The sequence below is a fragment of the Primulina tabacum genome, chromosome 18 (assembly GCF_025594145.1).
Source record: "Primulina tabacum isolate GXHZ01 chromosome 18, ASM2559414v2, whole genome shotgun sequence".
NCBI lineage: Eukaryota > Viridiplantae > Streptophyta > Magnoliopsida > Lamiales > Gesneriaceae > Primulina > Primulina tabacum.
The window spans coordinates 25,833,532-25,844,597 of record NC_134567.1 but is presented as its reverse complement, the minus strand read 5'-3'; the positions used below and the strand labels follow the sequence as shown (position 1 = coordinate 25,844,597).

Sequence of the window (11,066 nt, the reverse complement as noted above, 5' to 3'; positions counted from 1 at the left end):
CCCGATTGGTACAATAATATTTATTACATTACAACAAATAAATGTTCTTAAGAATTACAAATGCCTCGCTAAATACAATACCAATGTAAACCCAAAATTGGTTCCTTCAATCAAAGGAACCATTTTATATATATATATATATATATATATATATATATATATATATATATAAAATCAATCCCAATTGCGTATTTCTCTCTACTCAATATGTACGTAGCTCATGACCCAATCAAAGAATCGATTAAAACAAATAACTAGAATAACCAACCAAGTTACTGGGCAGGGCCGTTGATTGTACATGATGCTGATGATGTTGTACCCTCGATTTCCCCTTGTACAAATCGTACGGTTTCCAAAGATGATCCAACGGACAGGGCTCGTTCTGATCTAGCCTAACCCAAGGCTTGCCCTTCCCGCTCCAGTGCAGCAGGCTCACTGGACCGGGGTGCAGCGACCTACAGGATCCTGATACGTTGTCCCCACCCAGCCCGTGTTGGTTCCATCTGTGGTCAATTGGCTCCACATTTCCACCGAAGACGAGCAAAAATGGAGGCAACGAACCCAGCTCATATATCCGGTTCCTCCTCTGCAATTCCATCCAGTTCTCGATTTTCTTCCTGTAATTCCCCTCCCTCCACGTCTGCAAATCCATTACCATCACCCCGGTGTTGAAGTAGCACGGTTTCCTCGACGGGAATGCCCGGCTCAGAACTGGGTCGGACCAGAAATTGTCCGTGAAATACTTGGTGAAATTTGCGTGGCAATATTCCGGAGCTCCGATTACTCTCTCCTCCGATAGTTTCACTTCCCACAGCTTCATAACATCGTCGACCAAGACAAGATCCGAGTCGAGGTAAATGACCCGATTCACACACGGGTCCAGCATGTCGCCTAAATAATTTCGAGCGTAGTTCAACGGATTTTCTAGCGCAGAACGGATGGACGAAGAAATCAGGTTGACCACTGAATCCTCTCGGAAAATGTGGATTTTGAAGTTCAGAGAAGGGAATATAGATCGAACAAGACGCGTTAAAACCCGCGGGTTGACGGAGTCAAACTCGGCGGCGATGAAATGGAAGAACACTGTGTTCAGGGCAAGACGCGTGGCGGAGGACCGAGTGCACCGCCGCAACGGAACCCCGAAGGTATTCCGCGTCAAGTGTCATCGCGACGTGCACCAGAGAAGGATCACAGGCGGAGAACGATTTCCCGGGTTGATGATCGGAGAAAGGAGCCGCCTTGGGACAGTGCACTCCGTTACGGTAGTCCGGCGCCTCGGAATACCCGAAGAGGCTGTTGAAGTCCGGCTCCGTCACAGGTCCGGTGGGAAATGAACGGATTCCGAGGCACATTAATGGTGAGCAAAGGAGGAAAGCCAGAGCAACCACTTGGACCGAAAGCGGACACATCCAAGAAAAAACCATTTTCTCCATGGTTTTTTCACGAAGGAAGAGGGAACGGGGCAGTGGTAACTTTAATGTAAATGCATATTTGAGAATGGTAGAGAGATTTGGTGGTTTCAGCAGGGGAAAGAGAAACATACGCGTACATATATATATATATAATTATTACTTATATTTCTATATATTTTAATTTTATTAGAGTTCATAAAGGTAATTATATAATATTTGTTTTTGTGTGTGATATATATTTAATTAATTTTTTTTATGTTATGAGTGGTATTTTAAATATAATTTGGTATATTAAAATATGATTCAATAATTTTTTTAAAAAAAGAATAAAATATTGATTGAAAAAGAATGTGTTCAGTAGTTTGAAATTTTTAATTGTTTTTTTTTCTATTTCACTCTTCTTTTTGGTTGTGGAACATTCCATTAAGGTATGTTTATAATTTTCGATATTGAAAATTTTCATATATAATTATTATATACAATTTAATTATAACAGAAAATTATTATACTCCATTTTAAATTCATAAGTAAATGCCATTTCATATTTATATTTAACTAATAAATGTTGAATTCTACAATTTTTCCATGAATAAAAACTATCATTTTAACCACAGTAAATGTGCTATATACGCAATAAATAGAGTATCAACCTAATTCATCTTGCTGAACATATTAAATTTAATTCCCCGATTCTAGTTTTCAAGAATTGCCACCTCGTTTGGTAAGCAATATTGGACCGTCTATAGGAAAAAAAAATAATTATTCTAAAATTATCACAAATACATATTCATTTACCAAAACATTTTAAAAAGTCGGTTTTTTGTATTTGTCTCGTTTCGATTTTGGTTATTGTCGAATTTCAGTCTTAATGTTATCTTTGTTTTCTAAATTTTATCATTTTTTATGTAGAATCAATGTAGTATATAATATAATGTCAACATTATTGATAAAAAATGATTAAAATTACTAAAAGTCGAAAATAGATGTCTAAAACTTAAATTTATAACATATAAAACCAAAAGATTGTCCGATCACTTGCTAGAAATTGCGATCGACAATATTGTTGTTGGATCAATAGTTACAATATAACTAAAAAAATTTCAAAACAATGTATCCTAAACAAATATTTAACTTTCACATCAGCAGATGTTCCCAATCCCATTAGATGATGTTAAAATCAATTATTTTTTTCTTAGTTATTAAGAAAGTTATATATATAGTTTTCGATATGACACGTATCCATCGTATTTAACTTTATGTTCATCAATAATATGTTACTCATTTATTAGATATGATCATTATCTCCAATTGTACGCTCACACATCACGTATAGATACTGCAAAATAAAATTTAAAAATAAAAAAAATCTAATAGACGAGTGACGTCTCATTTATAAATATACAGGTTGAGCAAGATAAGCACATGTGAACGGGCAACATATGTATACATACAACGTGCATGTGTGGGTGTGGTGGGGGTTACGTGTGAGGGATTGGAGCAAAATACAGCCGATGCAACGAAAGTATATCAAATAAATATATTTACTGTCACTTTATACTAATAATAATGATGATAATTTCATAAAAATAATAATATCGATGATAATAATAAATCTTTTTATGACATGAGAATGATAGTTAAATAAAATAATTATTTAATTTATATTTTACTAAATGCGGTATTTATTTAACACATCTTACTTATAGTACAATTTTGGTTGCACATTTGGTAATAAAAAAAACATAAAAACACTCAACGTAAGTATTTTTTAAAATAATTTTGTCCGTTCACCTAATGTAATTACCCCGATAAACAGATATTTAAATGAATTTATGTAATAAATATTACACTTATAACAACTTGAATTAATTATTTTCGTAAAGTGAAAATAAATATAAAATAGTTTTTATAAAATCTCATTATTATGTCGTGTTTGCACCGACGTGAACCACGCCATGACACCTAATGCGAAAGTTTTAATGTATTTTACTTTTGGTTAATTGAAAAAACTCTCAGCCATCTGGACATTTTTTTAGAGTGTAAAATATGTACTTGCATGGTGCTAACTTGGTTGGAATCGAACGAATTCTGTTTGGTTGGAATCGAACGAATTCTGTAATCTAGTCAATGTATTTGCTTGATGCTAACTCGGTTGGAATCAAATGATTGTAACAGGATAAATCTAAAATTAATTAATTCGTTCAATTTTATTGTTATTATTAATTTTAAATAATATAATTGATTAAATTATATTATAATTTTTTAAGAGATTGACCTGCTACCACCACTGTTCACTTTCCATGTTATGTCCAAATTTTTTAATGCATAACATGATATTTACATAATTAATTAATAAATAAATAACAAAATGAGAAGCTTGAATATTATGTATTTCAAAAAAAAATACTATTATATATGTGTGCATATATATATATATATATATATATCATTATTATTATGAGATAATGTAGTATATTACCAATGGGAAGGTTCTTGAAAATGTATAATTTTTATATGTTTTTTTTTTTGTTAATAATAAGATTGAGGGAAATAGAATTATCGTCAACTTGAGGTTCCATTAATGCCTCCACATGTGAAGATCCTAATTCACATGAAAATGTAACATGGAGTTTATAAGAAATGACCCTTTATGTTAAAACATGCGTTGGCAATTTATTTTTTAAAAAATAATATTATGCTCGTCTTACAAGTAAATATTCAATAGTGATATACAAACTATTGATAAATTAGTGCACAAACTTTTGTAAATGATCAATACCAGATTTTGAAAACTAGAATGATGATTATTTTTGCTTGAATTGTCCGAAACAATACATCTGAACTATAGTGACACATATTTATTTATTATATATTTATCAATATGATGATAAAAAATTAGTTGTATATTTGAGTTGATACTTATTTGTCATAATATAATTTTAAATAAATATAAAATTCTAAAAAACTAATCAATAAAATAAATTAAACAATCTTGAAAATAAAAGTGTGTATATAATTATATTTATTAATGATAACTAAACATAAATGCAAATTAGTTTATAGATAAAATTAATTTTTTAGTTCGATCATGTATCAATTTACTAATATGAATTAAGTTATTTACAATAATTTATATATCCATTTAGTAAATATTTGTGTATATATCTAATCAAATGTTTATACCAAAAATCAAATCAATATTTAATATAATATCTGTACACACAGCACAATGCATATCTGTCACCACTCACCAATGACTCTGGCTTCAGTGCTTCACCATCTATCCAGTGTGCGGGCAAAACTAGGTATAAAATTTAGAAAAGTGAATAGTCTCTAGCTATAAAATAATTCTATTTAATAATGAAAACATTTCGAAAATTATAAAAAATATTTTATTTTCTTCACCATTAGATGTAGCTCCCAACTTCCAAGTCAGTTTAAATATGAAATCAAAAGTCTTTCTTGTTTAGTTATTTTCAATAATTTATAAAATGTATATTATGATTTTTTTATAATAATATATTATTTAGTTATATAATAAATTTTTTTGAAATATGAAACTCTTTATTTATTTTGTTTTGGGGATGGGTGCTAGAAAAAAAATACATTGAATTTGAACAAGGAATCTGGCGATGGAGACTCGAATGATAAGGGCACCCACGTTGAGTGTTAAAGGGGTGTTATAATACCCTTTTAACACCCACTATCCAATGTGAGTGGGCGTTATAACGCCCACTCACATGAGAGAGGGTGTGGGGCGTTCATCTGTATGAACAGATAAACGCCTCTGTGTCAGTTTATTTTTCTTAAAAAATTGCACATTTAGCGACGGTTTTTAAAAAACCGTCGCTATTAGCGACGGCTTTATAGAAATCGTCGTCGATTTGCTGACATGCGGACCCCACGTGTTTTGAATTATTTATGAAAATTGGACATTTAGCGACGGTTTATTCTTATTTAAGAATAAGATGAATGAGTGGACAGCGGGACCTACAAATAATGAGTGTGAATGTTAAAATGAATGTGGGAGAATATATGTGTTAATGTAATGTGTATGTGGCATGTGGACCCCACGATTTTTGATGAGGTGGTGGGTGTTTATAACACCCACCAATGCGGGTGCCCTAAGCAACGCATAGGATTCTCCTAAAAATTTGAATGATGCATAAATTTTCGACGTCAAAACTTGTGAATACTTGTATATAAAGAATCTCAACAAAAAAAGATCTTTTTAATCCGAAAATTATGATCTACATATTACAATTTTTTTGTTTTTATTTCAACATTCCAAATTCTACTCTAATCCCTCGATAATTTTTTAAATTATGATATGACTCATATAAATATAACCAATTCAAATGAAAGGCTGGTCATTTATTAATTTTTGCAACAACGATTTCACTCTTATTGAATATAAATAAAATTAATAAGAAAAAAATTATTATACAAGGACACACCGCATGTACGAGCAAAAACTTGTGTGGGACGTCTCACAGGTCGTATTTTGTGATACGGATCTCTTATTTGGGTCATCCACTCATCCATGAAAAAATATTACTTTTTATGCTAAGAATATTAGTTTTTATTGTGAATATCGGTAGAGTTAACATGTCTTACAGATAAAATTTGTGAGACCGTACGAGGGCACACTAGTATGTATTAATAAGGCACCACGACTTCTGATGAGCTGCCATTGGTTTTTTTTTTATTCGTTGCTGTAGTTTTATACTTCATCCATCCCTACTCATTAGTTAGACTTATTTTTTTAATCAATTATCTCAAATATTTAATTTATTTTCTAAATTTAATAATATTTATTTTTATTAATATACTTCTATTAACTAAATTTTGAATAAAATAAGCTAATATATAAAACTTACTTGTATATTTCAAATAATTTTTTAGTTTGTGCGAAAAAATAAATAAATTAAAATATATAAAACTGAGAAAAAGTATATTTTTTATAAAAAAAAAAAAACTGTGTCAAGTCTTGTGGAGTGCGAAACTTTTCTGAATTTCGAGTGACCCTTCCGAGGATTTTTAGTCATTTCAAGAAAAAGGAATATTTTTTTGGGTCCCGTAATTAATATGAAATTTTTTCACTTGACGTCCTTGTACGGCTGGTCTGATGAATTATTTCAAAGAAATATTACAATTGTTAATTTCATCTTTCAAACATACGATACCAAAAAATGTGCAACGTGTGCTAGGTACAAGTTAATCTAGGTTTGCTCGAAAATACGTGGCAAAATATTAATTTGATAATATGGAATCTGAATCTCTTATATATTTTAATAATAGAAGTTGGACGTGAAATAAAAAAGTGAATATTTAGTCAGATTATATATCAATAAAAATCTGAAAAATATTCATGGAAGCACAGTTCTAACTTTTTTCAGATCCACTCCAAATACCTGCAAAAAAGCATGCAGATTAACTGGTAATTCGAATTGGGATGCTTAATCTCCCCAAGGCGAGGCAAATTTGGACTGAAAGAAAAATGGTACCTCCAGCCCCAACTCCTTCACATACACATAGGTGAAGAGTTCGGATGGGTCAGGCGAAGTTAGAAAATAAAGAAAAGAGAAATAGATTGCATTAATATTTCTGATCATGCAATTACAAACAAAGATCTCCCTTACTTATATACTCTTATAGCTAGTTCTGTCAGAAGAGATTGAATCCATAACAATTTTGAAGTGGCGCTAACTAAGCTCCGATATTCTGCCTCTGTACTAGATCTTGAAACAACAGGTTGCTTCTTCGAACTCCACGATATAGGATAATTTCCCAAGAATCAACAGAAGCCAGAAGTTGATCTCCGATCATCAATATCATTTCCCCAATCGGCATCACAATAACCACGAAGAGAAAGGGTCGAGGACACACTTAAACTAATGCCATAATCTAATGTGCCGGCGAGATATCGAAGTTTGCGTTTCATAGCTTTCCAATGAGTTAAGAGTGGAGTTTGCATAAATTGACAGACTCGATTTACACTGTATGCAATATCAGGTCTAGTGATTGTAAGGTATTGCAGGGCTCCTACAGTGCTTCTATAGAGTGTAACATCCTCAAAAGCCTCACCATCTTTAGAGGAAAGCTTAGCTCTAGTAGACAACGATGTTGGTAAAGCAATGACAAGATTCATTTTGGTTTTGACCAGCAAATCTTGAACATACTTGGTCTGTTTGAGCAGCAAAGAGTGGTTAGAAGTTTTGACAACTTCAATACCCAAAAAATATGATAAATACCAAGATCCTTTAGAAAGAATTGCTTGTTGAGCTGCCAAATGATTTCGGTCACTCGATCTTGATCACTGCCTGTGATGACAATATCATCAACATAAACAAGAATGTAGATAATAAACTTGGAGTCATGTTTAATAAATAAAGACGAATCAGCCCTTGAATTGAAGAATTTGAGGAGATGAAGAGTACTTCGGAGCTTATCAAACCACGCTCTAGGTGCTTGCTTGAGCTGATAAATTGCTTTGTGTAATTTACAAACAAGAGGTGTGGAACCAGTTTGAACTTCATACCGAGGAGGTTGCTTCATATACACAATTTCAGTGAGAGATCCATTCAAGAATGCATTGTTAACATCAAGTTGCTTAACAAGCCAACCCCTCGAGATAGCAATAGTTAACACTATGCGAATTGTTGTCGGTTTAACAACTGGACTAATGGTCTCAGTATAATCTAAATCTTGTGTTTGTGAGCAACCTTTGGCCACAAATCTCGCTTTGTGACGAGCAACAGTCCCATTAGGATTCATTGAGCTTATAAACCCATTTGCAACCAATAACAGGTATCTCATAAGGTAAAGGAACCAATGACCATGTATGATTATTCATCAATGCTGCATATTCTGAATCCATTGCCTTAACCCAGTCTTGATTGTTCTTAGCCTCCCATATTCTTTGTGGCTCATGAAAGATAGATAATTGAGCAGTAATAACTTTTTGCTTAAATGTTCTAGCTTTAGATCTAGCAATCATATGATGTTCATTTACATGACTAGAGAAGAGCTGTCTTGAACAAAAAAAAAGAATTTATTAAATATTTCTAGTATAAATAATAAAGTTTCTTTATGTTTGGATATTTATAATAATCATTGACAAAGTTATTAATATATGAGTATTAAATATCATTGGATTGATAGTTTTTAGAACATTCAAAAGGATTTATTGCATATATATGTTTTAATCAACCAGATAAGACACAAAATATTTCTCAACTTATATTTATTATTTTAGAAAAATATGGTTTAACTTCTCAGGTTTTTTCAATTTTTTTGATAATGCTAATAAAAATACTTCTAGTGTTAGTAAGTTAATTAAAATACGTAAACCATCAATATGTGGTAAAATTTTCATTTTAGGTTCACGTGTCATATTTTAAATTTTTGTGTTGAAAATGGACTAAAAAATTTAGAGTATCATATTATAACAATTAGGTCAAAAATTTATTACTTATGGACACATCCCAAGTTATGAAACAATTGGGTGAATTTTGCAAAATCAATTTTATGATACCTAAATAGTTTTCACATGACATTCCAATACGTTATAATTCAATTCGTATTTTGAATATAAAAATTTATTATGTACATTTTTCATCATCAACATGTTCATTCTCATAATATTTATTTGTTTTCAAATCAATTGAATATATGCATTAGTATTTTTGAAATTTTAAAAGTGTTTAATTGATGCTAGTGACTAATAATCCGATGATTATTATTGTACCTCCCGTTTAGTCATTGTTGTAACATTGCATATACTTTTATTGAACATATTACATCTAGTGATGATGCATTAGTTTAATATATTTATTTCATGAAAGCAAAATGAGAAAAATATTTTTAGAAATTCCTGAAATTTTTTATGCGCTTTTGTTTTGGTTTTTTGTTTTTTTTTTAATCTTAAACTTAAATTATATTATTTAAAAGAAATGCTAACATTATATTATGATTTTTTAAAGTCTACCATGGAAACTGTTACATTTGATTTTAGTATATGTTCGTGAACTTGAGAATGGACGAAAAGTTCATGAATATCCTCAAGTTCCAGCCAGGAACTTGATAATTATTTAACCACTACTTTTGATTTTAGTGATGCAAATGATGACTTTTTTGCTGTATTGCGATGATGGTCGCAAAAAACATAAGTATATCTAATTTTATCTATAATGGCAAAAGAAATTTTAGGTTGTTCCGTTTTAATTATTGAAGCTGAGCAAAGTTTTAGTATGAGAGAATAAATTAGATGAGAGAGATTCTAGCTTAAGGCCGGTAAATTTGGAGTTCAATGCTTGTTCAATGATTGGTCAAAAGCTGCTACCCTAACTCAAAATATTAAAAGCAGTGAAGATGACCAAGACGATGATAACAAAACTTTAACATTATATACAAATGTTTTTATCAAATATATAGCACGAAAATCGGTCATTCAAGGTCGAGAAAAATTATTAAACCATTATCAATTGTAAAAATATTAATTTTATCAAGTATTTATTGATAATAGTTATATTGTGTATTTAAAAATATAATTTGTAGTCTAAAAAACATTGCGAATGAATGATAATGCATACTGGCTAAATAAGAAACGTGAGAGCGCGAGTGTTGCTAGTTTGTCTTGCCCATTATTTTCGACTCAAACATTTTAATTTTTTTTTCCAAAGTGTGGTTTTATGGTTGGCTACAAACTGGATCAAACCAAACCATTTTATAAATATTAAAACTACATAATATATTTTGTTTGAAGTTAATTTACTATAAAGTTTTCATTACAGAAACTTAAATTTTTGTAACTTTTTTGTATCGATCCATTTATTTATCTCTATTATTTCTAATCTATATTTGTTGATATAGATTATAATAGATTATTTAACAATTTCTTTTTAATCAAAACGATTCATTTTGAATATTTATATATTTTTTTTATGTATTTTACTAGTCGACACAAACTATAAGAATTTTGAATAAGACATTAGTATTGTTTTAAAACTGAATTTTGAATTGCATTCAAATGAACATACAAAGCAGAAAAGGCCTTCAGTGCATTGTTGCCATGGCAATTGCATACTATCAACTGAACTCCAACTTGCGCTAAAAAACATAAAAAAAAAAAAAAGAGTCAGTTTTTTTCGGAGAAGAAAGAAAGGATCGTAGGGTTGGTTGACCAGTTCCGGCTTGCTCCGCCCTCTTACTCCTGCCCCACAAGCCGTCGCTCGAACGAATCAAAGAATTTATCAGGGAAGCAGAATTACATATAGCCAGCGAAGGGAGAAAGATTTGAAACCTACCATTTGGGTTGGGCTTAGTTCCCGAGTCTAGTTCTCAGGGAGAAAAGAGAGGCATTCCTTTCAAGTTTTGGTGCCGCTAGCATCACATCAATAGAGTTACGGAATATGAGCCAGGGCACCCACTAGGCATCTCGCTCGGAGAGAATTCCCTAACTCTATTTGTCTCTGTTCTGAGCTTGTGACTACCGTTGGAAGCACCAATGCACAAACTCTATGATACAGAGCCCTCCTCCTCCCCCTTGTCCAAAACATTAAGTCTTCGTAACCAACAATGTAAGATACCTAAAAAAATGCCGGAAAAAATAGCAACATTACGACCATGTTTAAATCGTGCGTCGAAAAATTT

At 31.4% G+C, this 11,066-nt stretch overlaps 1 pseudogene; it reads right to left on the bottom strand.

Annotated features, from left to right (window-relative positions):
* Window positions 1-1,534, bottom strand: LOC142533695 (putative galacturonosyltransferase-like 9; annotated as a pseudogene).
* Between the last annotated feature and the right edge of the window lie 9,532 nt (window positions 1,535-11,066).